The sequence below is a fragment of the Prionailurus viverrinus genome, chromosome C2, assembly GCF_022837055.1.
Source record: "Prionailurus viverrinus isolate Anna chromosome C2, UM_Priviv_1.0, whole genome shotgun sequence".
Taxonomy (NCBI): Eukaryota; Metazoa; Chordata; class Mammalia; order Carnivora; family Felidae; genus Prionailurus; species Prionailurus viverrinus.
In genome coordinates, this window is record NC_062569.1 from 95,577,934 (window position 1) to 95,605,758 (window position 27,825).

Sequence of the window (27,825 nt, forward strand, 5' to 3'; positions counted from 1 at the left end):
CGTAATGTTATGTAAGAAAGCGCAAAGAGGGTAGAGAGAAGGCATCTGATGACCCACCAAACACAGCCACTAAACTTTATCTTATTCATAGACCAGCGTTTAATTTATTGTCCAATATGGGATACTCTTTAGAGTGTGACAAAGTACTATTAATAATTAAGTATTAATAATTACAGGCGTCAACCAGAATGCATGATCACTTAGAGATTGCACCATCATAATTTCTTTTATAAAAGTACAACTTAAAGACTTTTACCTTGTTTAAAAAAAAAATCTGACTCTGAGGAAAAAAAAAAAAGCTGGATCTAGGATGGAGAAGATAAATGGTATTATTTTAAGCACCTGAAAAAATGCCTTCCCTACCTTCCACCCTGAACTAACATTTTCAGAATCAGATTTAGAAATGCCTGGCAGTTTTTCTTAGTAAAATGAGTTAAGCTCATAAGCCTTATCCCTAAGTATAATTGGACTTATCAAAGAGTTTTAGTTTATATAGTAATTTTTTGGTGGAGTTGATATGCAGTGTTGCATTAGTTTTAGGTGTACAGTATAGTGATTCAACTTCTCTATGCGTTATGCTGTGCTCACTACAAGTGTAGCTACTATCTGTTAGCATACGATGCTATTACAGTACAATAAACTCTATTCCCTATGCTGTACCTTTCATCCCAATGACATTAATTTCATAACTGGAAGTCTGTATCTCCCACTTCCCCTCACCCATTTTGCCCATCCCTTCACCCCTCTTCTCTCTGGTAACTATCAGTTCTTTGTATTTATAGGTCTAATTCTGCTTTTTGTTTACTCGTTTGTCAAAACCTTATCTTGAACTTTGTTTTGACTGAGGCTCAAAAATTCAAAGAGCCTATATCATAAATACCAGAGGGTGTGTGTGTGTGTGTGTGTGTGTGTGTGTGTGTGCGCGCGCGCGCACATGCACACACGCACACGCACATGTGCGCACGTCCACACATACTTTAGGAGACAGGGCTTAAGAAAAGTCATCAAGCAAAAAACCAAAAAGGAGATAGAGGCTCTCTTACATTTAGTCACCAGGGTACCCTGTAAGACTGGCTCTGATCATGCTAATAACCTTCTATTGACCTATACTTTTTACCACTATGGAATTTTACCATTTTAATTCTAGTGTTGCAAACAACTTAGTGAAAAATGAACTTACAGTTGTTTTAAAAGTTTGAGTGGCAAGAAAAAAAGTGAAGTAAAGAACATACCTGAGAAGATGAAACAGTGTTAAATCCTTTGATTTCTGTGAAGAAAAAAAAGACTAGATAAATTCAAGTCATTATCAAAGGTTTCCTCTCATACAAAGTGAAATAGAAAATCCATATGGTTGCATTTTAGTCCTACCAAAAAGTAACATTTTACAGAGTCTGGCCTCAGTCCTCAAGATATTTCAGACATATGTTTTTGCCTTAAAATGTCTAGATGCTGTCTCATTCCTCCATTTCATTTTACATGTGTAGACTCAGCCATCATGTACTGCATGTGAACTCACCTCTCCCTAAGACATGTACTGAGCACCTGACTCAGAATTAAACTTTTAACATTTTGTAGGTCAACCTTAAATCATTGATGGAGCAGAACAAAGAACAGAGGGTCTATTGTACATTTCTCTATGGGGGGACATGAAAAAAAAAATGAATGGCTAGAGAAGCTATGGGAACTAAAGCTGCTAGCAGAGAAATCTGACAGTCACAGAGTGTTCCTGAAGCACTGGGCTAAAAGAACAGATTTCTGATTTATGCTTCAGAGTCTGGAGATTGTGAAAATCCATTTGAGGAAGTTTAATGTGAGGAAGGCAAACACTCTGAAAAATTAAGTTTACAGAAACCACACTGCATATAAAATGGTCATTTACACATGAATTGTGTTTAATTACTTAATTGATTAGAAAATATAGATTTATGCCTATTTATATAGTCTATAAACAAACACCCTATTTATTAAAATGCCACATAAGTGATGAAAGCCCATTACTTTTGCTCCACGGACTAGGTAAGCTTCTCCGCCATCTATGGCAACTCTTAACATCCACACTTAAAAAAACGCCAATTGTGGCATTTCAATGGATGGGCAAAAATGTTGCCTGTACTGACCACACCCACCCCACCCACCCTTATTTCCTGCCAAAGAAAAGGGGGAACATCCCTGGATGACCCCAGCAACCCTTTTGCCTTTTTCTCCCTCCTACTCTTACAATAACAATTACAGAAAGAAAAAAAAAAATGTTCTCTGGGAATTTATCCAGATGAGAAAGAGGCTAAACAACATATTCAGTGAACAAAGGCTGAGAACAAGACCTAGAGTATAGATAGGAAAGGATAGAGAAAGAAAATAAAAGGGAAAATGTGCCAAAATAATTAAAACAATGTGATGTGAAGACAGTTTTTAATCTAAAAAAATGAAAAGGAAAAAATAATTGTAAATTCTAAGTAGGATGTTGACCACTAGCCTACAGAAAAAGTAAAACCTCAAAAGTAAATGTACACGTAGAAGTATTCATTTAAGTATATGATACTGATGTTTATTTTTTTTTTTTTTTATTTTTTTTTTTTTTAAATTTTTTTTTTTCAACGTTTATTTATTTTTGGGACAGAGAGAGACAGAGCATGAACGGGGGAGGGGCAGAGAGAGAGGGAGACACAGAGTCGGAAACAGGCTCCAGGCTCTGAGCCATCAGCCCAGAGCCCGACGCGGGGCTCGAACTCATGGACCGCGAGATCGTGACCTGGCTGAAGTCGGACGCTTAACCGACTGCGCCACCCAGGCGCCCTATGATACTGATGTTTAAAATTTAGTAGATGAGTAATCCTGTAAATGTCATGAAATAGCTCGTTTCTGAATATTAAGCTATTTCAGAATATTCATGCTTAGGACTGAGTAGGTAATATGTTCAGATACTTAAATTATGGGTTAATCTTCTTTCAAATGTCTGAGAATTGTATAGACACAGTATAAAAGAAAGAAACTAAGAAGAATATCAGAAAAGGGATAAAGAAAAATAGTATAAAAAAGCAACATATGTGTGAATAGAAGCTTTTATTTTTTAGATTTAAATTTGTGTATTACTAGTATTTTGCTTAAAGGATTTGAATGTGACACATCTACCTTGTGATCCCAGCTCCACCCTCATTTCCTGCTGGGCTTATTGACAGATTTGCTCATTTACTTACCTTTCCTAGCAGGGCAAGCTGTGATACATCACTGGATAAATTACATGTGCTTTCACCCTATTTTTTCCCAAATATTCGTATATTTGGACTGTGGGAGAAAGCTGGAGAATGACAGTCTATTAAGTTCTTAATAGGTGACAGGCCTACTGATAATGTTTCTTTTGTATTCTCTTTCTGTTCTAAACTTGATCCAGCGATAAATGAAAGTGTATTAAATATTTCTAAACACGTGTATGTCAGCTTGGTGACTTCGCTTGCTAGTGTGATTTTCTGTGTTTCTTCCTAAGAGATTCTTTTCTGGATTTTTTGACATAAGAACTTGCTGTGACCTTGTATGCCGGGTCGAAAAAACCTAGCAAGCTTTGTGACATTGAATGAGTTTTGAAAAAGCACTTTGTTGATTAAAGAAATTTACTGGACAAAAGGATTTGTTTTCCCATTCTGACTTAAGTTCAATTTTCCCCTTCATTTGCTAAAAGGTTGGCTGCCTTAAAGCATGGAATGAATCTTTGTCCTTGGCCACGGTTGGACAGAACAGACATTGTGGGTCCATGCTTGACTTGGTGCTGTCCATATAGGCACTGTGTAAACCTTAAGGTATGACTGTATTGAACCTCAAGCTTCATACCAATAACAAATGCTTGTATATAGCAACCTAAAAAAGGTAAATATACCTTATTAAATTTAGGATTACAATTGTCTTTTGCTCCAAGTTCCCAAAGACTTTGTCTGAAGGTTAAGTGTCACAGACTAAGTGTCAGATGGTACCCACAGCCAGAATGGCTGAATCAACCTGGGTTATAAGTGTGGACTCTCTAGTCCAAAGACTTGAGAGAAATATAAAATTGCTTCCCACAGGCAAATGAGAAAAAAAGGCAATGGCAATAATTTATGCAATAAAACTATGCTAAACATTTTACAAATGTATGATTCTGTTTATACGAAAGCATCTTCTAGCAAATAAGGTATACATGAAGAAGCTCAAAGTCAGGGTAGTTAAATAACTCTTTAAAATTACCCAGATACTAAGTGAAGGAATTGGGATGCAAGCTATTATAGTGAATAGATGTAAGAGAAGGACAAACAGATACATAATTCTGTTGTCTAGGATAATTCTGATTCAGAAAATCATGCCCCATTGTCAAACTATATATTCAAATATATTTCAAAATGTGTTCTATATAAAAATTTGCATATAGAGCCTGGATATTATATCTCTTAGACATCCCCCCAGCTTCATCAAAATATAATTGACAACTAAAGATTGCATATATTTAAGTTGTGTTACTTGATATTTTGATATAGATACACAGAATAAAATAATCACAGACTAATTAACATATCCATCACCTCACATAGTTATATCTTTGTATGTGTATGTGGTGAGAAAGCTTAAGAGGTACCTTCTTAGCAAATTTCCAGTATACATTACAATAATATTAACTATAGTCACATTGTTATACATCAGATCTCCAGAACTCTTCATCTGGGGACATGTTGGTCAAGGGGAAATGGAAGGATGTTGAACGTTTTTAATTGTAATAGGGAGTATCTTGTTAATCAACCACTATAAAACCTGGAACAAAATATGCTGTTTGGAATTACATTCTGGTTTTAATATGGTCACATCATCTGGCTTGGGCATACAGGCAATGTGATTACAGCATCTGTTACCACACTTATCAGCCGGGTTGATTCAGCCATTCTGGCTGCTGGCACCATCTGACACTTAGTCTGTGACACTTAACCTTCAGACAAAGATCCCAAGTGGATGGTGACATTTTCATGGATTAACTGAACCTTTTACCCTTTATCTCAGTGCTTTTATACTCTGACAGAGCCTTGGGTGCTCTGCATTTCCCAGATTTACTGTGTTTTTTTTTTATAGAGTGGGGCTTGACAAGTACCACATCAACCCAATAATACCTTTAAAACAAGCCATATTAGGAAGACAGTAAGTGCCTTGCAGGTGAAGTTGGTTACTTATTAAATCAGATCATCATCTGAGATCTAGTCACCATTGGTATTTGCTCTCTGTTTGAGTTAAATACTATTAACTCAGATTCAACAAATCTCACCAAAATGGGGAACCACAGCTTTGAAACAGTGATATAAATATAAGATGGAAAGACTTGGGTTCAAGTTCCAGTTCCACAGTTAGTTGGCTACATGGCCTCAAGCCAGTTATTTAACTGTTGTGGAGTCTGGTTGTTTCACCTGCAAAATGACTGGGAGAGACAGGTTAGACAGGATCCCTTAGGAGATTCATCTATTGTACTTGGAAGTTCTGTGAAATGTTTAAGATTTAAGATTCCTCCACTCTGTTCAATATCATTCCAGAAGTTTTGGGCAGTATTTTCTTCATGGAAGGACTATGTTCTTTATGTTGTGTACCATTTTGCTATACATAATTATATTAGTTATATTATGCTGTATAATAAGTTACCAGAGATGTGGCTGCTTAAGACAATGGATACTTATCATCTCACAGTTTCTGTGGGTCATAAAACTATGCATGGCTTAGTTGGCTTCTCTGCTCTGGATTTCACAAGGCTGCAAATCATGGTGCCATGTTGACTACTGTCTTCTGGAGCTGGGAAATCTTGTTTAGGTTGTTGGCAGCATCCATTTCCTTCCAGCTATATGATGGAGGGTCCCAACTTTTTGCTAACTATTGACTGGAGGTTCTCTGGGGTCCAGTAGTCTGCCTAGAGCTCCTGGCCACATGGGTTTTCTCAGCATGACCACTTACTTCGCCAAGCCCATGAGAAGTCTCTAGCATCAGTCTCCTAAAATGGGTCTCAGGTAATGTAAGGTAATGATGGAAGTGACTTCTCTCTCCACGTTTGCTATATAATGTAACTGAATCTCAGGAGTCACATATTATCACCTTTGCCATATTCTCAGAAGTAAGTCACAAGTACTGTCCAAACTCAGGGAAAGAGGGTCACACAAAAGTGTGAACACCAGCAGGTGGGGATTACTGGGGTCACCTTTGGGTCTATTCACTACAATAATATTAGTAATGGGAAATATTTACGAACCTTCACTTTGTGACAGTTCTTTGTAGTCTTTACAAACAGGTAGCACTATTAATATCATTATTTTGTATATGCAAAAAATGAATTTCAAAGAGGATCAGATACTTATCCAAAGTTATACAGAATGCGAATGTTTTTCATTTGTCCATGTTTGGCTTTCCAAAACATGCCCCATGGAAATTATACATTCTCCTAGTTATTTCTTCTATAATTAAGGAAGCCATGACTAAGCAGCTGAGCGTATTTTGATTATTATTTTATTGTCCAAAGAGCTAAACTTTCCTAGACATATTAAATACACAGGAAAGTAGCATATATATATATATATATATATATATATATATATATATATACAGATATAAGTGGCAAGATGACTGGGAAACAGAGAGAGGGGCATGTGTGCTCAAGTGCTGATCAGTACGGAGGTTTCAGGTGCAACTTCTAGTGCAGTGGCCACAGAGCATAAGGAAAAAAGGTATAACTTATGGTGATATGTCAGGCCCATTAACCCTTGCCATAGTGTGAACATGTGGACTCTTTTGACAACCTTAGGTACCATTTTAGACTCTCCTTTTGAATGAGGATCTGTTCTCCATTTGTTTCTGTGGAACTCAACTAGTGAGACCCGAAATAGGAAATATTCTTAAGCGTGAAACCATGGACAGGTTATACTTGTTTTTCCTCTGGGCCTGGTTAGGCTCAATGTTTTCAGCTCCCTGCATTCATGGAGAACAGTGCCTCCACTACAAACATGATTGTAAGATAGCATTGCCTTTCACTCAGGAGCTAGCTGGGCACAAAGGAGAACCGAAGGGAGGAAGGAACAGGATTTGTTCTGTTCTCCCTAGGAAGGCAATACATGAAGCTGGAATCAAGTTCATTAATACCAATGAGAAATATTGAGTTTAGTCTATTTTTCAATTCACTTAGCTTTCTTTTAAAAAATTGAGAGGTTTGTCTTTGTCACATGGTGTGTCGTGATTAATCAGATAGATTGGATAGGCAAATGGCTTAATAGTTATTGCAATTTGTCACATCAGACATGGCTTATCATGCATTATTAATACTCAAATGTAAAATTAGTTAAACTGGGTCTGGCTTCTGTTCAAGACAGTTGTGTGTTAGCAATAGTATGTTTTAAAAAACCCGCATAGGGATGTTTTAACCAGTATCACCTTGTCCCTTCCATTTCAGTATCAGGAAATTGTCAAATTATAATTAAGTTGACAGAGTCTTTATTTAGCAGGAGGGCAAACAGCCATCCCTTTGAGAGGAGGAGGCTTCAGGCTTCTTTAACATGGGTACCCAGGAGGTCACCTATTCTAGAAAGGCGCTGCTCTTTTTTTTTTTTTCTTTCAAAGCAAGATGGAAGTTCAGAAACATGTATTTTTAATGTCTTTTTATTTGCAAACTCTAAAATGTATTTATTTTGATACTTGTGTTTTTTGCTAAATTTGATGACTATACAGTTGTATTAAAGTAAATCTCAGTACCTTGTTCAGAACCATATGTAATTACAGAAGAAAAGGAATCACATTAGTGTTTACATAGGAATGATAGTTCACTTTGAGGAATGTGAGGGGATTGACTTTTTCTCTGATTCCATCAGCAAAGGGCTTCTGTCTCATGTATCTATTGTTACCACCCACTTTGTTGACTTTTCAGGTCTTTTACAATCCAAAAAATGATTTGGAATGTATAATGATTTCTTTCATTATAGTGCGTATCTGTAGCAATAGTTGTTTCCTCATATTTGTAACTGTTCTGATTCCAAATGCTTATATCAATCTATTCTGAGGAGATGACTGTCTCTAGTTAGTAAGGGCCCTACTGATCAGTAGGTCCAAAGATGACTCAGAATGTCACCTCTTGAACTCCTGCCTCATCCCAAGCAAACCAGTTGTACACTTTTAGTGTCTCCTGAAAATTGAATTGTTCCATGTATTATCATAAACAGACATATTTTCTTCTAATTGTTTGGCAAGATCAATTTCCTATGATATTGATCATTTCATGCTCAATGACCATTTTTCCCCATTCTGTCCATAATGAAAGCCCATTATAGAATTAGAATCCTACCAGGTACAGTGAGATCTTTAGAAGAATTATACAGTGTGAGCCAGTTTGCAAAAGAGGTCACAATATATACCTGGGGAGAAAAGCTTGAAATATTCAAAGAGATGGAATATAATTTAATGCAAGTTTGGTGCATATAGATTCTGTGTTTTTTAGACATTCAGAGGAGATCAGGTAAGTTTGGGGTCTTCAGCTGAGCATTTTTGGAAGAGTTTGAATTTGAGCTTGGACTAGAGGATGGCGGGTATTTTAGTTGGGTGAAAGACAAGAAAAAGAATAGTAAGCAAGAGGAGAAATACCATAAAAGGCTTTGGACTAGAAATATGATGTGTACCACAGAAGGTGAGCTGATGAACCTGACTTGTTTAGAGGGTAGATAGGCAAAGGTCAGCTGATAGAGATAGAGGGCTCATAAAAAATTTTGGACAAAGAAATTAGATGTCATGCCACTTGATCAGAAGCTCTTGCAAATGCCATTTGCCTTTAGAGAGTGGTCACATGGAAAGTAGAGATTCACCCGGCAACAATATATCAGTTCTGAGATGTAAATTCATGTTTGCATTTGTTTGACACATGGATTGTGGGCTTAAGAGCACAAGTGACCTCTATAAAAACTCCTTTGTATAGAGAGTGTGAATCAGCATAGTTAAGAGTACCTTCTATTCTGTGCAGGAGGACATAGAATCATGGTACACTGATATAGTAATCACTGATTATTTGTAGATTCATCAGAGATCTTAGAGGTTTCTTGTTCATTCCAGTAGAAACACCAAAAGAAGAGAATAATAAAATATTTTTTACCAAAGCCTTTGAAATTCCAAAAGTAATATAATTCATCCCATCAATGAAGCCTAGATACACCTTGGCTATGATGCTTTGATAATGATCACTATTGATTGGATGTGCCTCAGTTTTTGGCCTGATGTTAAACTTTATACATTTGCATAAGCAAAAGTAAAATACCTCTGGAAGTTGTGTCATCAAAATACATTTACTGTTTAACATTGTAGATTTGCTGTTGAATATAGTCAGTCACAAAGCAACTAGAATCTCTCCTCTGTAATGTATTCTCAATGTACCGTACTTTTTCTCAAGTATGATAGAGAAAATAATTACCAGTAGCAGTTAGATTCACATTTCCGACTACTCTTTTTGAGCCTCCCATATGTGTAACCAGTCAGTCTCTCTTTTGTACTTGTATGCAAACATACATGCAACGTTCTTCACATGAAATTGTCATAGTTATAATACTTCCACTAATTAATGATCAAACGTTTCCCAATGAGATCTGGTTTTCTATATAAGAAGATCCTTTGCAGTAAGAATTTTCTTTTTATACAGCCAGAAAACTACATAATTTTGGACAAAGTTCCCAAAGAATAAGAATCTAGTAAGCCTAGCCCAGTAGTCTTGGGATTATTTTAATACCATAGAAACATTTTAGGGATGTCTAAAATGTATGTCACTTAGTCACTACTCCCCAATTATTTCTCAATTTCAGAAGAATTGTGTCACTTACAGTAGAATCACAGAATGTTGCAAGAAGCTTTAGGCTGCATTTCTTCCAATAGTTTCCTAACAGAGGGCCAGTAGCCACAAGTTTTTTGCCATGAATTCTATATAATTCTGCTTGAACATGTAAATGCATTTAGGTTAGATGTAAAGATATGACTCAGTTTACCCAGTCGTGAATCCCCTGCTACCTTTCACTGAGCTGCTTCTCACCTGATATTTGCTACTGAAGGCATTTGTGTCTCTGTGTAGATCTTGTTTACATGACTAAAAATGTTAAGCTTAGAGTGGGTAAAAGATCTTCTCCAAAGTAACTTCTGAAACCTAAAAATATGGAGTCTCTCCTTGACTCAGAAAGTAGATCGGGTGACAGTCTAACATACTCTTCACCATGCTGTGATTTGCTTGATATTTTTCATGTGCATAATTCATTGCTATCCATTGCCAATTTATACATAAGGAAAATTTCAGAAAGCTGCATTTTATTAACATTGCACCTGTGATCTAAATTTAAACAAGATCTTTGAAGGTGATGCAAAATATTTGAATGAATTTGCTTTTATTAATTTTTTTAATTGCTCTTTATAAGGATTTAATTCTACCTGGGATTAGAAGAAGTGAACAATTAGATTTACCTATAATCACACCTAGGTTGTGCTGGATGGAATGCTTTGAGGGGCTCCTGGGGTATCTGACATTTACTGGGATGTCTGACATTTGATTGGTTTGTGAATTTGGACCTCATTCCATTAGGATGCAAAACTTCTGGTATCTGAGACTTCTTGAAAGGGCCAAACCTTTGAGAGTGTGCCCAGGACTTGTTTTTTCTCTGATTTGCCTTCTCTTTAAGAAACTCTAGTCCTTTTTCTCTTCTTTTCTCTTCTTTTCTTTTCTTTTCTTTTCTTATGTTTATTTATTTTGAGAGAGAGAGAGACAGTGTGTGGAGTAGGAGAGGGGCAGAGAGAGAGCGAGAGAGAGCGAGAAAGAGAGAGAGAATCCCAAGCAGGCTCCAGCTCAGTGCAGAGCCCGACACACGCAGGGTTTGAATTCATGAATGGTGAGATCATGACCTAAGCCAAAATCAAGAGTTGGACGTTTAACTGACTGAGCCACCCAGGCACCCTTCTAGTCCTTTTTCAAGGAAAAACATTGAAGGATTATTTTTTTGTGGCTAGTTCACATTGAAAGCATGGCATAGACTGGCAGAAAGAAACAAACAGTGTAAAGGTGCAGAGAACAGGCTGCTTGTGAGCTTCTGGAAATACTAGCTTGGAATCCTACTGATGTGAAGTCTTCACAAAAATGGGCATGGACCTCCAGGGTTCTTCCACCCACTCCTGCACTCTCACCATCCAACACTGCCTTCTTTCCCTTCCCATGATAATAAATCATGTGAATGCAAAAGCAAAAAAATGCATGCTTCTCAGTGCTGAGAAAAGTCTGATGGCAAGAAGACAATGAGGCGTTGGGAAAGACATTGGTTCCAGAAATTGGATTCTAGGCATGTAGTGCCAGGATGGAGGACTTTTATTTAATTTTATAGAAAAATGTTCGGGTTATTTTACACTGAGATGTGAAATCTCATTTGCAGCTAAGCCCCGGAGGGAGTGAAAGGAACTAGGAGAGCTCATAAAGACAAGCATAATAGGATTAATAAGAAAAAGGCCGAAGACATAAGCCTTTATTGTAGGAACTCAGTGCTAAATTTTAGCATTGATGAAGGGTGAAATGTCGATACTTATCCAAACATTGGTGCCTTCAGGGCACAACAACTGAAGGATGGTGGCTTCATAGGTCAGTGCTGCTTGGGTAGGTTGTCTGCTTTTCTCAGGAGAGAGGGCCACTCTGACAGAACAGGGAAAGAAAATGACTGCATGGCAGCAATTCCTGAACCCTCATCACAGAAATAATTCTCAAAACACATATTTATATAATTGGAGTAACATTTAGGGTTGTGTAATAATCCATTGGATAGAAAATTGGAAAATCAATAATCTAGGGCCCAAATGTTAAATTATTTGTTTATATATTTATGACTTGAATGTTAAAGAAAACAAGTAGAATTCTCCATCTAAAGAGTTTATGTAAGAGTTCGCAGTCACTTGTGAACATTGATTAGAGGATAAGGTGGTAATCAAATTGTTAGCTCTATAGTTGGTTCTTTTTCTTTTATAGAGGTCGGTTGCTACAGAATAATTTGGGCTGAAATTGTGCCCCCAGGAGCAATTTCACTACCAAAGAGAGCATCATCTATGATTTTGACCACATAGACCTATTGTCAGGCTAATATTTGGAGCACCTACTTCGTAACTGGGTAAAGAAAATGATGTTGACCTGAGACTAAGGGAGTGTCTGGGTGCTGATAATTTCAGTCCCCAAAGGGCCTCATTCATTTTTCTTAAATTTATGTCACTGAATTGATTTTTCCACTATTACTTTGCTGATAAGATGGGTGTATTTTTTAAAGTCTTGTTTTTTAAAACAATATAAATGCCTCCAAATTGACATTATAAGTGAGCAAAAGTATTACAGTTACTAGAGGAACCAGTTCAAGCATTTTATATAGTATGATAATAATGCAACTTAAGTTTAGAAATGGTGCTAGGCATGAGATGACACTCCTCACCTGCCCTGAGCGTCTTTGTTTGTATAGCCTCACGTTTCATATTTATAACAGGTGTATACTAAAAGTACAGAGATGTAAACTACATAAAAATAGATGAAAATTCTGGAATATGGAAATGTACATTTTACCTGGGTGCAAAGCAAAAACATATATGGCATTTTCCTTAATTTAATTATTTTCCTATTACAAACATTTAACATTTGGTCTTCTTGATGATCTGATAATATTATCAAAGCCTCCATGTGCAGTAGTGAGATCTCTGTATGGCTTTTGTGAGATTATCTCAATGAGGTGGTGTCAGTTAGGATGGCTAGGTCTTTTTTCCACGTTCAAAAACAATGCATTTCTGACCATCAAGCTTGTATATGAAAGAACACCTGCTTTTAATGTAGGAAGGCTGCCTTCCAATAGCAACGCCGGATTCTGCATGAAGTGTCTATTAAAAAGACATTTTTACAAAGGGATCACAGATTTTAGTTTAGTTATCAAGAGGTACTACTTGTAAGGCTTGGAAGTAGAGTCCTTTTTAGGAAAGGTGGCCACTAAATCATTTAAATCCTTCAGAAGAGTTAATTGGGACAACAAAGGGACCTCATATTATCCCATTTTCCAAGTCCATCCTTGTCGTGGTTGTCACTATCATGGTGATCTTTGTTGTCAACACCATTATTACTTTCAGCAACATCACCATCCTGAGACCTTATATATCCTGATTAAAAATGATCCCCATGTGCACAGCCAAATCTATTAGGACCAAAATATCCAGACTGGCTGTTTCTTGTGAGGTTATTTTGGCCTCACATACAGATGCTTGGTCCAATGTTTTGAGTATCCACCATGTGGCTTGGTTCTGAAGATGAATCCCAGCCAATGTGAAGCACTGAATGTTCTGGCCGCACCATATTTACATAGACTCAGCCATTGTCTTAATTTTACAGCTTTACTCACTGGCTCATAGTTATTGAAGATGATAAATAAAAATGAGAAGTGACCAAAAATTTGTCCATTTCTATTCAAGTGTGTCATCAATATGGCCATACAAATGACAAGGTCCGGTGAACACAAGCCATACTGGTGACTGGGCTGCCTTAGTGAATCAGTTGGAATGACTACATCCAATTCAAATGGGGGCGCAGGGCTGAGGGCTAGACTCTTGCCAAATCATGCTACTCCCAGCTCTCTAATTTTGTTGCATTTTTATTTGAACTTCCTTTTCAACATTCAACTCTAATTACTCAGTGCAGTCCTCCTGGAAATGCTTTCTCTCTGTCCCTTTATGAGTAAAACAATGAAACCCTTTGATCTTTCCTTCCTTTCCTGCTTTTTACTCAACACTTCAGGACTCCTGTATCAACAGTCAAGTTTAGGAGAAGATTCTCCTCTTATTTGAATAAAGGATTCATGAGAAATGGATGATGGACCTGGTAACAAAGGAGAGAAAATGCAGTTTGGGTGCCTGAAGGAAGCAGTGAATCTCTGCCCTCATCTATCACTACTGATTAGCTGCAGTGTGAGAGAGGGAGAGACAGAGACAGAGAGAGATTGGAAATAACAAATGGATTCAGGAGAGAGGCTGGGCTTTGCTGCCTGGTTTTTCTAGCTCATCATTTATCTCAGTTGTGGCTGATAGGTGGCTCTGTCTCTCCCTCCTCCGTCCCGCCCACCAGAGAATCTGTAACCATGGCAGGTGGTCCCTTGTCTGTAGTGCTTTCAGTGGCAATGGTATATTCAGCCCTTGCACGGAATGTCTGAGAGTAGGTGACTTACTGTCTGATGTGTCTATTCCAGTTTACCTTAAGAATGTGTGTTTACATGATTCCTGTCCATGTTTTAAGGCTGTGGCCTTGCCATTCCCTCCTTGGGGCAAGTGTTGACAGCATGCCCATCATGTTCATAGTGCCAACACAACTGATAGGCAGGCATTACATAAACCATTTACAGGAGGTGGGTAGGGCTTGGGAGGGTCCATAAAAATGTTGAAACCATCCGAGTGTGAAATGGAAAGATGAAGAAAGTGTTTTCTCAAAGCCATTTATATCTGTCATCTGTTCTGGGTCTCCCTCTTATGTCTCCTGTTCAGTCCCTTCCTCCCATCTTCACCGCTGAGGCTAGATATTTCTCTGAGAAAACATACCTGTAGAGGTACACTTGTTATGAGAGAAGCATCTTTGTATAAAACAAAATCTTCTGTAGCCAAGTGTTCTATTGACATTGTTCGTTCTCCAATGAACAAACATTTTAATAGCACAGCATTCAGGCACATACATGTGAGTGGTTACCAAATCCTATTGGTTTAGCTTTTGAAATGTGTGAGAGGGAGAACATGCTACCATTTGAATTGGGTTATATCTGCTATGAAGGAACTTCCTGTCACTTTGTAACACTTAAAATGATGCAGAAATTATCATTTAAACTTAAAGGGATGAAGTCAATCTGTAAAGACACTATCCCTTGTCCTCACCCTGATCCTTGGTCCATTTCCATTTTTCTCTAACTTAAAGACTGTAAATACTTTAATCTTGTGGATGGATAAGAATTCTCAGCCTGGGAATGCTGTTTGTATGTTTTGCATTTGTCTTTGCTCCCAGGCAATTTTTCCATTGGTGAGGTTCAGTTATTTTTCCATAGGTGAGTGGAAGTAAGGGGTAGTACTTAAGCTGTATGGTTGCTATTGGATTTATACATATTTTCTGTTGAGCCTTACAATGTTTATAAATTGGACATTATTAGATTTATCTTACACATATGGAAAGTGACCCTGGACATGGACTGAAGAAATAGGAAATGGCTCTTTACCATCCTAGCTCTCCGAAGGACTCTATTGTTATACAGCAAAGCCTTTGTTGGCTGCCATCCCCTTTAGTTCATCAAGCATTGTGTCATTAATGCTTTAGTCACCCCTTTGAAAGATATTCAAGGGCTGATGGCTTTTGGATTCAATGTCTTTGGATTCAGAAACTTTAGATTTAACACTCAGCCTCTCCCCAGATCAGATAGTTAAAAGATAAGGCTGTAAAATAATGAGATTAAGGCTTACACAAGTAAACTAGAACATATACATAGAAATGACTCTTAAAGATTTCCAGGTCATTATTCTAATAATGCTATTATTGCTCATTGTATGGAAGTCTTTTGAGGAGAAGGGAAGGAATTTTATTAAAACTACATAGGGAATTGATTCTGATCATTTTACAATCACCATTTATTCTTGACTCAAATGGTGTCACCCTGATTGGGCACTCATGGCTTATTTGAGGCTTAATTTAAGATTATATTTTTCTTAACATAAGAACATTCTGGGTATGGAAGTCAGAGAATTCTGGGATTTATATCCTGGCTCGACTACTTATCAGTTGGGTATTCTTGGATCAGTTGGTTAATATTTCTGATTCTCAATTTTCTTAGCTATAAAATGGAAATAGTGATATCTGTCTTACAGGATGCTTTGCAAACTAAAATGATATAATGAATATTTGTTATATACTTATAGTGCCGGACATGTAATAGAGGTTAAACAAAAATGCCAGTTTCTTCACTTAAAAAAGACATTTATAATCACTAAATTAAAAAAAAAAGTACACTAGGTTCTTAAATCAATATCAAAAGAGAAATGTGAAATTGTCAAGTGATTTTTGAAGTAGGATATAACACATACATAGTATCGATGGGGCTGATTTGATTAAAGACGTATCTACTTAGCTAAGAATTCAGTTCTATTATTTATTGCTAATTAGACTCAAAGTATATGTTGGTTGGGCAATAAAGAAGAGTGGTTCACTAGTTTCATGGTATGTAGGTATATCTGTAGTAGGATTGCCTGGAAAATTTGAAAACATGTATGCAAACAACAGGAGGATGAAAAGAAAATCATATTTATTATTTTGTGTATGTTAATGATTTTATAGACAATGTGTCTATTTTTGTAATTTAAAAAACATTTTTATTTTAATTACAGTGTAGTTAAAAATATAGTGTTACAATGTGTCTATTTTTAGATAGAAAACACTTGAAGACAAGGACCATCTCTTTCTCTGGGTACTGCCCAGTGTGGAACTCACTACCGGGTGTTTGAATTCAACTTCGATTCTGGCCATTTAGCTGAAACCATGTTTGCCTGTGGTTTGATGCCTAGCTATTTTAGTCCTTTCGACAACCTTCCTGGATTAATGGACAAGTAATTAATTACTCTATATTCTGCTTATGTATGGTCAATTGAAGTGATTGGGATAAATCCATCCTGTACCTACATATTCCTTAGAGGAGTGACCTCATTTTAAGAAAACCCAATATATGACATTTTAAATTTACAAGTAAATCAGGGGCCAATATTTATATTCTAAAAAGACACATCATCATGTATATGTCCATATGATAGTGAGAAATGTTTATATTATTAAGCTGTATTATCATCATAACCATTCTTGCACATATTTGTGGCTCTAACTTCTAATCCTCACACTATATTAATATATATATGTGTGTGTGTGTGTTTACACACATATATACACATACATACTCACTTCCTATGTTTCTCATAGGAACTTTGTTTCTGTGATTGAAGGGTTCACAATAAATTACAATAAGCTGGCAGAGAGATGCTTTTCACAGGTGTAGTCTAGTAAAGAGGAGGTCTGTCCCTCTGGGTGTAGTTGTTCTGCCTGAGACCGTGCCAGACATGGGTTTTTTTGTGTGCATGCATAGAAAGTGCAGCAGGCCTGGGTCTTGAGGACTCCTTACTCTACTGGGCTTACTTACTTGGGGCCATCATGGAGTTTTCCTGAGGTATCCTACCTAGAGACATAGGCAAATTAAATCCTTAAATCTGGGTCAACCCAGGAACCAAGAGAAGGCAGTAATTAACTAAGATTGTGATGGCTGTGTGTATATCAGGACCTGTTTCTTATTACTTTTTCAAAATGTGGCCACTAGATAGTTTTAAATTACTTATGTGGCTCACACCTTGGCCTGTATTGTATTTCCTTTGGTCACTGCTCTTCCAGAGGAAGACAGAATCAAATACTGCATCTGCTGTTTCTTGGTGAGTTTGGTCAAAACTTTTTAACAATTCTGAGCTTTCGTTTTCCACATATACCAAAAAAAATCATAAAATCATGTTTTACAAGACATTGTGAGAATAGATTGAAATAATAGAAAAGATGAACCCAATATTTTTCTGAAGAAAAGCCAGCATTCAATAATGTTCGTTCTTCTCACATCCACACCGTGTGTGTGTGTGTGTGTGTGTGTTGTAGTTTTCAAGGATAACCAGAATGCTATTTGTTTGTTTAAAAAACAAAAGCAGGGGCGCCTGGGTGGCGCAGTCGGTTAAGCGTCCGACTTCAGCCAGGTCACGATCTCGCGGTCCCTGAGTTCGAGCCCCGCGTCGGGCTCTGGGCTGATGGCTCAGAGCCTGGAGCCTGTTTCCGATTCTGTGTCTCCCTCTCTCTCTGCCCCTCCCCCGTTCATGCTCTGTCTCTCTCTGTCCCAAAAATAAATAAACGTTGAAAAAAAAAAAAAAATAAAAAATAAAAAACAAAAGCAAACTGTTTCTGTAAAGCCCTCCTTTTAAACTCAGCTCTGTCAGTTAAAAGTTACATAATTTTGGGTAATTTATATACTCTTGAAGGGTTAATAACACCTACCTCCCATGTTTGTTTTATGAATTAGAAATGATCTTTGTAAAACACCAAGCACATTGCCTAATGCAACACTAGCACTTAAAAAACTGTATATACTGTCATCATTTATGTTATCATAATCATTATCATCACCCGTATCATCATCACTGAACAGAACAGCTGGAAATCTCTGTTATTCTATATATAACCTACTGGTTTTTGTTTTGTTTTTTGTTTTTTGTTTTTTTCTTTTTTGCAGCCTTGCCTACAGGGAAGCAAGTTTATTTCACCACAACCCTAATTAGACTATGTGTTAACTAGATGATACCTTTGAGAGGTAAAAAAGACGAGAGTGTGGGCTGACAATCACATGGTGGGCATTTCAGTCCAAGTTGCTTCATGGGACTGTGTATTTTTTTTCTCGAAAACTTTTAGCAAAACTAATGTGCAATCCTTCTATGTTGGTGTGATATTACTCTAAATTACTCTTGTTTCTTTCTTCCTCTCTCTTCTTAGATTTCCATGGCCGTATCCCCACACTTCTTTTTTCTCAACCTGCTACCTTCCCCCTCTCCTTCAAGTTTTGTACTCAGCAAATGGAACAAGTACATTTGCCTCTAGTCCTCTAGTTAATTGAAATATCGTGTTTTAAGGCCATGCGTGTGTGTGTTTCCTTTATGACTTGCTATTATTTTTCCCTGACTCTGACTTGGCAACTATATTTATTTGGAAAGAAAAAAAAAAGAAAGTGGTATAATTTGCTTTTCTAATTTTCAGAGAGAGCTCTCCTGGTTACATGGGGTCGGAGTTGCACTGTCTGGTGCCAGAAAGCTGAGGCTGCACACAGAGCTCTGTGCTAGGCAAGGAAATACTTCATTAGGGTTGTATTCCACGAAGGCACTTTTGCTTCTTAACGCCTGTGATTTTAATTAAAACCTGGAAAGTAAAGAATTCTCTGGTCGTATTAATGCTTTCATTTCCATTAGGACGGTGGAGTTTATAAACACTATCCGGGTTTATAAATTAGTTCTCATGTGAATAATAAGTGCACAGTGTCGCATAGAAAGCAAAACTCTGCCGATCCATCTGTTCCTCTCCCACTTTTTTCTTCCATTTTTGTTTTCTTTTTCAGCAACTCTGGTAAGAGTTGATCCTTGATTTCTTTCATCTCTAAATCTTGATTACCTTTGTCTTTTAACTATGTTTCATTTAGCATTTAAGTATGCTAAAACCAGATTTTATTCTGGGTTGGTAGAGGGGACATTAGTTCGTTTGGGTGTAAATCTAAAATAAAAATTAGTAAAAGTCTTCTTAAATTGATATGGGAAACAAGATTCTCTACTTCCTTAAGTTCAGATTTTGTAGAACATTTAATATTTCCATAATAAAAAAAATGAGCATACACAGTCATACACCTAGGGATATGCACATATCTGTCTTTCTGAAGCAACAAGGTCATCATACACATGGACTTGTTTATATACAGTGTTTTATTAATGCATTATCATTTTTCTTCATGTATATCAAAAGGCGTAACCAGATACACACAGAATCATAGCCAAGATTGTGACACAATACATAGTATTATAAGAAATGTCTGTGGGCAGAAGCAAATAATAAACTATTGATCTCAGTGAAAACTTTGAATTAGACAAAATGATCTATGGTACCAAATCAGTCAGGACTGGACTTAAGTGTCTCTCCAATCAGTTTTGGATGCAGGGCAATATAAATGATAAATAAAGGTAGATGTGTTTAAGGAAGCAAGTGTTCTATGTGGAGGAATGACCCCCCAGAACTACCTTCTGTTGATTACAGACTTAGATGGCTTCCAGTCCATAAGCACTTCAAGAATATTGCTCCTTCCAGAGCTTGTAAGAGTTGATTTTAAGGTTGTAGATACTTTCTGTAGGCACTTTTTGAGAATTCAGCCTCAGGTGGGCTATGCAACTTTCTGGTTTAGAGAATTTTCAACCACTGTCTGTGTCTATCTCCCTTTGAAGTAACTGGATAACACCAAGAAGTGACCGTTTTGTAGGTGTCAGGACATCTGAGTGTCCACAGGGAGTGTCTGTGCCACCTGTAGGGGCAGAGCTCTCATCTCTGGATAGGCTATTGTGTGTCCAGCCCATTTCTTTTTTTTTTTTTTTTTTTTTTTTTTGCAGGGAGGTAAAGTCCAGGCTCATTTTGTCTGTGTCTCACCAATGTGGGAGTATCTGATGTGGGAGGGCTGTTGGCAGTCCCTGCCTATGCCTGGCACAAACAGACAGACAGAATGGAATACTGCTAATAGGCACATCTTTGGTGAAATGTGCCAAAAATGAACATGTTTCCTCATAACAAAATATGCATAGCACAACAAACATATGTATGGCAGTGTTATTGTAAAACTCTATAAATTATCATAATTAAAAAGTACCAAATTATAATTGTGTATGTGTGTATGTATATATGTGTATATATGTATATATATGTGTATATATACACACACATATATACATATATATACATACACACACATATACATATATACATATACATATGTATATATACATATACATACATATGTATATATACATATACATACATATGTATATATACATATACATACATATGTATATATACACATACATACATATGTGTATATATATATATACATATACATACATATATGTGTGTGTGTGTGTGTGTGTGCGTGTGTGTGTATACACACACCTTTTATCACCAGAAGAATTATGGGGACCATTTACTCACCAAGAATAAACATTTTAGAGGAACTTAAAAGAACCTTTATGATCTTGCTTCAACATTTTGCCATATTTTCCATTCAGTTTGCTTCCACCAATTCTTCAGTCTCTTCTGAATGTGAGCATTTAAAAAAAACAAAATAGTACCTTCTGTAATGGTATTTGATAGCACTGTACTGTTTTCAGAGTTTTTCCTTTCACATACATTATCTGTTTATCAGCGATCTTTCTTGGCTAGTGAGCAAATGAACATGTGTATGTGTATACACATATGTGAACGAGAATTTGGTCACTGGGTCTAATACCAAGTTCATGTAGAGTCCATGAGAGTGTTGTGTGGTTTATATGTCTCGCTATTCAGTTTGCTTGTTTGAAAAGCAGTGCTTTATGTTTCCTTATGTTCAGTTTTTGGACACATTGATTCAGGGATGGTTTTCATACTGTACCTCACCTAACTGCTTATTCTCATGTTTGTAAGTTACAGCTTTCCCCAGGATAGTACAGAATCTATCCCCAAAGGATGCAAAACCTTTTTATTCACGTGATAACCAAGACTGTTGGTACTATAATTATGTGTCTCCAAAGGAGCTTCTGGTCTATAGAATCTCTCTTCTCAGCCTGGGTTCAGAACAAGATAAAAAGAAAATAAAGGGAAAATGGATGCCAAAATGTCATCTTAGTACTGGAATGGCTCAGTCAGCAGTTATGGCCTTGGACCTATTTGCCACACAGGTTTACTGATACTGGGTCTCTGATTTAGAGGATGAAAGTCTGCACAGCATGGCAGGACTTGGGCTCTGGGGGCCTAGCCCATGCTGGGAGACTTCTCTGTAACTTCCAGCAAGGAGAAGCTGAGGAGGTTTTGGTGTGGGTTGGATAGGCTCCTTCCCTAAAGGAGAAGAGTGAAACTGAGCCAAATTTAACCATCAAGTAAGCTAGGCACCTATTCAGGGGCAAGAAGAAGTAAGAGAAGTCAGAAGTATGCTGAGGGAAAATCTCTGCTTGTGGAAATGAGGAGCGGAGAAAAGGCATTCCTCTCTAGCAATATATTTACCTAACTGATCATATAATCACAAAATAATCTGCAAAATTGGGGCCGAGGAAATGACATGGCCTCATTTAAAAGAAATCTTGGTAAATATTAGATCTGTTTCACAAGGGGTATGTAGTATTTGGATTTTCAGAAGATTGGTTTGGATTGGAATGGAGATAGGCCAGAGGTTTATTTTTTTGGAGCGTGAGTATAATTTTTGGTCTATATTGCACCCTCCCTGTGATAAATGGATGTTCACTTGTTGTTGAAGTGCATAATTACCAATGTTGCTCAGGCAGTGGCCAGCAGAGCTCTGTGTCCTATTTGTTAACCTGGTAACAGCCTGAAGACCAGGTCTTCTGTTCTGAAGGCCCTCAGTCCTTGTCACTTTCTTGTGATCAACCAGGATTGAGGGCAGGGTGCAGAGAACAGGGCGGATGGATTTTCACCCAGTCCTCCCAGCTCAGCAAAGGGATGTTATTGAGATATCCTTCCAAGTATTTTAAATAGGAGTGTCTGATGGCAAAATGAAAACAAATGGACAAGCCAGTGAGACCCACACAGGGGACTTGGTTTCCTGCTGCCTCCAACCCCTGTAGGAGAGGCAAGCTGGAGCTTCCATCCAGAGGAATGCATCTCAGCCAGGGGTGGGAGCTGTCAGAATTAGCAGGGAGGAGGAGGTATTGTTCCCTGATCATTTTCTAAGCTCCCTGAGATTCTCTGACATTGCCGAATCTGTTAGAGGCCGATACTCAGGCTGTTTGAGGAGATGGGCTTTTTGACCCTCCAGAGGATTCCAAACTCATCAATCAGTGTAATTGGAATATCTCCCTAGAAACACTATTGGGACCTCCGCGAAGGCACCAGCTTCATCCTTTATTGCCTTCTCTGACCGTTCACATTCAAGGAGAAGCGGAAGAGAACACACAGCCTGCTGGTTCCCTTCATAGCCTGTTTGGTGGCATTTTCTTATATCCTTGTAGTTCTCAGTGCGGTGCTCTGCTTAGCCCCACCATGGTTGCCCTCTTTCCCCTTGTTCTTTTCTGCTGCTTCCTCCACATCTCTCAGGAAAAGCAATACTAGAGATTGTCTTCACATCTTAGAATTTGAGAAGAACACCAGGCTCATGTTGGCTCATAGAGAGTCCCCTTCTATGTTGACCCTCTGCTTACTGGTCACTGGAAATAGGTTATAACTCCATCACTGAGGGAGAAAGAGATCAAGGAAGCCTGTGTTGTATCAAGGGTGCAAAGTGGGAAGCAGTGGGAGGAATTATTCTGGTGAGAATGTGGGTGTGTGTGAGAGAATTAATGATAGCCTCTGTCTCACCAAAGGAACAGAAAATTAACCTTTTATCAGGTTAGGCTCAATGATTGGGGCCGGGGGCGGGTGGGGGTTGAATATTTTGACTGTGCACAACAAACACTACACCCCTGGATGCCAGGCTTATTGTTAAGATGCCTAAAAGCTTAGGACTGACATTAATAAAGGCGGAAAGGCCCTTATTTCCCCGTAGTTTTACCTTTCTCAGTGACTAGTAAATTGCTTGCTATTAAATTGATTAGAGAGGTTAGGAGAATAGAACTCTGGTTTTAAAGATCAGACAGCCATGTCAGGAATGTCATAGTGCCCTGACTCACACATCCAAATCTCAGCCTTCCCTGTCCTCAAATGGTAAAAGTAGAAAAGGGTTTGTGGGACAAAGGCTGTGATAAAGTGTTACTTTTCCAGGGTACTTTTAGAAGCCAAGCACAATTTTCTAGCATAAGCAGATGAAACTGGTGGAAAACCAAAAAATAAAAATAAAAAAATAAAAAGACTTATCTAAAACTGTGCTTGGGTATTCTGTTTGTGTTTTCCTCCTCTGCGCTGAAAAAAAAAAAAACCTAGTTATAAAGCTGTTCCACATATACTATCTCATTAAATTTTCATAACAACCATGTGAAATAAGAACTAGTTTATTTTTAACTTAATCCCTTTGTGCCCTGGTTTCCATATTTGAACAATGAGGATAATAATACTAATTTCAGAGGCTCATTAGGAAGATGAGATGAGATCAGGTCAACTGCTTGGTACGGGTTTTAGTTTGGGTCATTGAGAAGCAGACCCCAAGACCAGATGAGATGTGCAAGCAATTTATTGGAGAACACATGTGAAGGATAGAAGAGCAGGTGAAAATAAGCCTCAGAATGTTTTTCAGTTCTGACACCTGTGAGTGGGTGGGAGGGTTGAGTCAAAAGAGCTTAGACTGCACTGTAATTCTGAGACTCAGTCCAAGCAAAAAGTTGCCATCTTAAAGGACTGTTACACTGGGTAGAAAGAGCTTGACCCCAGTACCCCTCTTGAGTCATTGTTTGTGAACAGCCTGGTGAAGCATGACCTCAGTGCAAGTACCAGTGGATCCGAAAATGTGGCACCTGCAACCTCCCAGTCAACGTGACCTCCCTGCAACATAGCCTTTTGGAGGGAGATGTTTGTGGCATATCGTCTGTCCCTGTCCTGCACAGCACAGATGCCTAGAATAGTAAGCACTTGAAATGTCTTAGCTGTTTCTTGCTCCCATTTTATAGGTAAAGAGGCTGCATTCCCAATGACGGTGTGTGGTTTGGCTAGGATCACTTGCAACAGAGTCAAGACTTAAACCTCCATTTCTGCCTCTGGATCTTCTGGTCTGTCAAGCACATCACATAGCTGCTTTTTTAACAGCGTGTATTTAATGCGTTTCCTTTTATGATAGAGTAGATACTAATTCCATTGGGAACAACAAAACCCTACCCTAAGCCCTTTGGGTTGTGTTGCCTTATGGCCTGTGAGAAAGCCTTGATTTATTTATGTGGCTTTTCAGGCACAGCATCATGCCCTTAGCTTCTAAAGTGCTCAGTTGCCAGGATTTGAGCCAAGGCAAACTCAGGCCACATCCCACCCAGCTCCCAGGAAGGCCATGCTCCTCCTGGCTTCAGCTTTAGAGGGACAACACACAGACATGAGTTTTGTCTGCATGGAGAAGGGTGTGAGTCTCTCTGGATGCCATGATATTTTGGGGTATCACTCATAGAATTTTCATTTAAATCTCCTAATGATGCATTCAATTCTTGTAAGCAACTAAATAGAATCACCTTCTATGGCCTTTAATCTTTTTCAGTGAACACTTGTTAATCTTCCATTTTTATCTAAAATAAAAAAAAATTAAGATGTGTGTTAACAAGTCTTTATCTAAAAAGAGGTTCACTGAGTGCATTTTTTTTTTCATTTTGAGAGAGAATAGTGCAGTCTAGCCACTCTCCTGTCAGCATTTGCTTAGATTACACCAGGCTAACTTCTAACTGTCTTAGGACACGTCCAGCTACAGGACTGGATCTTGGGCCAAAATCACAAAAAGAGTAGAATTTCTGTGTGTTGTCATGTTTAAATAATTATATAATCTCTTAATTTTAAAAATAGAATTGAAGGGGCACCTGGGTTGCTCAGTTGGCTAACGTCTGACTCTTGATTTCAGCTCAGGTCATGATCTCACAGTTTGTGAGTTGGAGCCCTGAGTTGGGCTCTGTGCTCACACTGTGCAGCCTGCTTGGGATTCTTTCTCCCTCTGTCTCTGCCCCTCCCCTGCTCACACACTACGAAAATAAACAAACTTAAAAAAAACAGAATTCAATATCCCTGAATTGGGCTTTGAGAAATGTGCTGTGTATACATGTGGAGACATATACATGCATGCTAACATTTTTTATGAGGAGGTGTAAATGGCAGGACAATCTTGAGAGAAATGTAATACATGTGTAATTAGGCCTTCTGGTGGAGAACTGGGCCTTCCCTTCTGTTGGAATGGAACTTTCTAGGATTAAATTAGTGAAGACCAAAGGGTATGTCCTCTTCATGATTGCAGATAGTCCTACTACTACAATGTTCTCAACGGCCCCCAGAGCTGTTTAGAAACTTGCAGTAATTCTGAGATCACTGGCAAACAGGCAAGAGATTTTCCATTGAGCCTATTAAATCTACCATTGGAGCAGGCTTTGTGAGAGGCGAAGGTTGGTTTATTTGTTCCCCACCTGTTCAAGAAAGGATTTGCAAGGGCTAGGAGGAAGAGGTCACGCTGCTAACCTGGCAAGATATGCCCACCCAACAAATGACCAAACTGTGGTTTAGGTGGTACTGTATGACCCCAGGAGAAATCCTGGAAAGCAAACAATGCCACCTGGGAATTACTTTATTACCTGATGGCCAATAAATATGTTTCTGTTCTTTTTTTTCATCCTCATTCAAGACAGGCCTTTCAACTGAGTCTTTGTGGTACTGGCTGTTTTTAGACACTCTTGGCCAAAGAACATATAAGCATTTTTGGCTGAGTTCTTTTTTTAAAAATTATTCTTATTATTTTTTAATTTTTTAAGCTTGTTTATTTATTTTGAGAGAGAGCATGAGCAGGGTAGGGGTAGAGAGAGCGTGGACGGAGGATCCCAAGCAGGCTCTGCACTGTCAGCACAGAGTCCAACGTGGGGCTCAAACTCACTAACTGTGGGATCTTGACCTGAGCTGAAGTCAAGAGTTGGACACTTAACCAACTGACCCAGGCACCCCTGGCCAAGTTCTAACAGTCAGTCTACAAAGAGTACTGGAAAAACAACCAACACAGAACCGGCAGCCACAGTTGCTGTTGGGAGTGGTGTCACCTCAGTTGACTTAAGGACAGTGAATATTTAATTCAAATTAAGACTGCTGTACCCATGGCATCTTACCTGCACCAGCTGTGGCACATCTGTATTCAATGTGCTTTGCACACAGTCTGTGCCATCTATGCAGCTCAGCTTTGAGGCTCCTGTTTGCTCCAGGAGAGTAACAGAACAGGCTGAGAGATTTCTCCTGAACCCCTTGCTTTTTCCCCTGGTGTAGCTATCTTCCTACCTCCCATACAAAAAAGGCAACATTGAAAAAATTTGAACTGAGACCACAGAATCACAGTGGCAACAAATCCCAGGAACAATACAACAAAAATACATCTGCACTTTAGCCATGTGCCCAACTTTAAAAAGCAATATTTAGTGATAATTAAATAGGTAGGGTAGTTCCTTGGAGTTCACTTATAAGTATTTAACCTATATAATTTATTCATGTGAATTGTGCTTACTAATGGATTTTTTAATCACTCTGAATTCTAATGTCCTATTCTCTTTCCTCTACCATGTCCCTACATTTATTCATCAGTGTTGAAAATCATCAGCACTTTATTTATTTTCATTTGGAAGTATGAGAGCTGAATGCAAAATAGTTGAACTACAGGCCATGTGACCGAGTTTAAACTACCCATGGTTACCTGGAAGGTCTTTAGAGGCACCATTAAATCTTCTCTTTTAGCATCTTACTTTATACGATAAAGAATATATATTGAGTCATTTGAGATTTTCAACATATATAACAAATTAGCAAACAAGACATCTGCAAAGGTGGGTTTTGCAAAGCATAGAAATAATACTTCCTGTTTCACACAGGAGGAAAACAAAACTCAGGGAGGTTAATTCACTCTTTCATGTTTACCAGATAAAGCCAGGTCTTACTCTAACATCTATCTGATGTTTGTGTTCCCTATGACACTGGAGTATGTTGTCTTTATAATTCTGCCTTTGTCTCCACTCGACTACATCCTTCTCTGCAGTAGCCAGAAAGATATTTTTAAAAAAGTAAACCAGATAAGGTCAGTCCCCCTCTCAAAAACCTTCCAAAGGTTTCCCTTTGTGTGTAGAATAAAATCCTTGCTGTGACCTCACCTTAACTATTAACGTGACCTCATCTTCTACCCCCTTCCTCCACTCAACAAACTCCAGCCACAGTGGTCTTCTTTCTATTACTTAAACACACAGAGTTTATTCTCCCTTTTATAGACTCTCATATCTACTCTTCTGTCTGTTCATACCTATCTGCTATGAGATTTTTGCATTGCTTCCTCCTTGTCATTCAGGTCTCTGTTCACATGTCATACATTT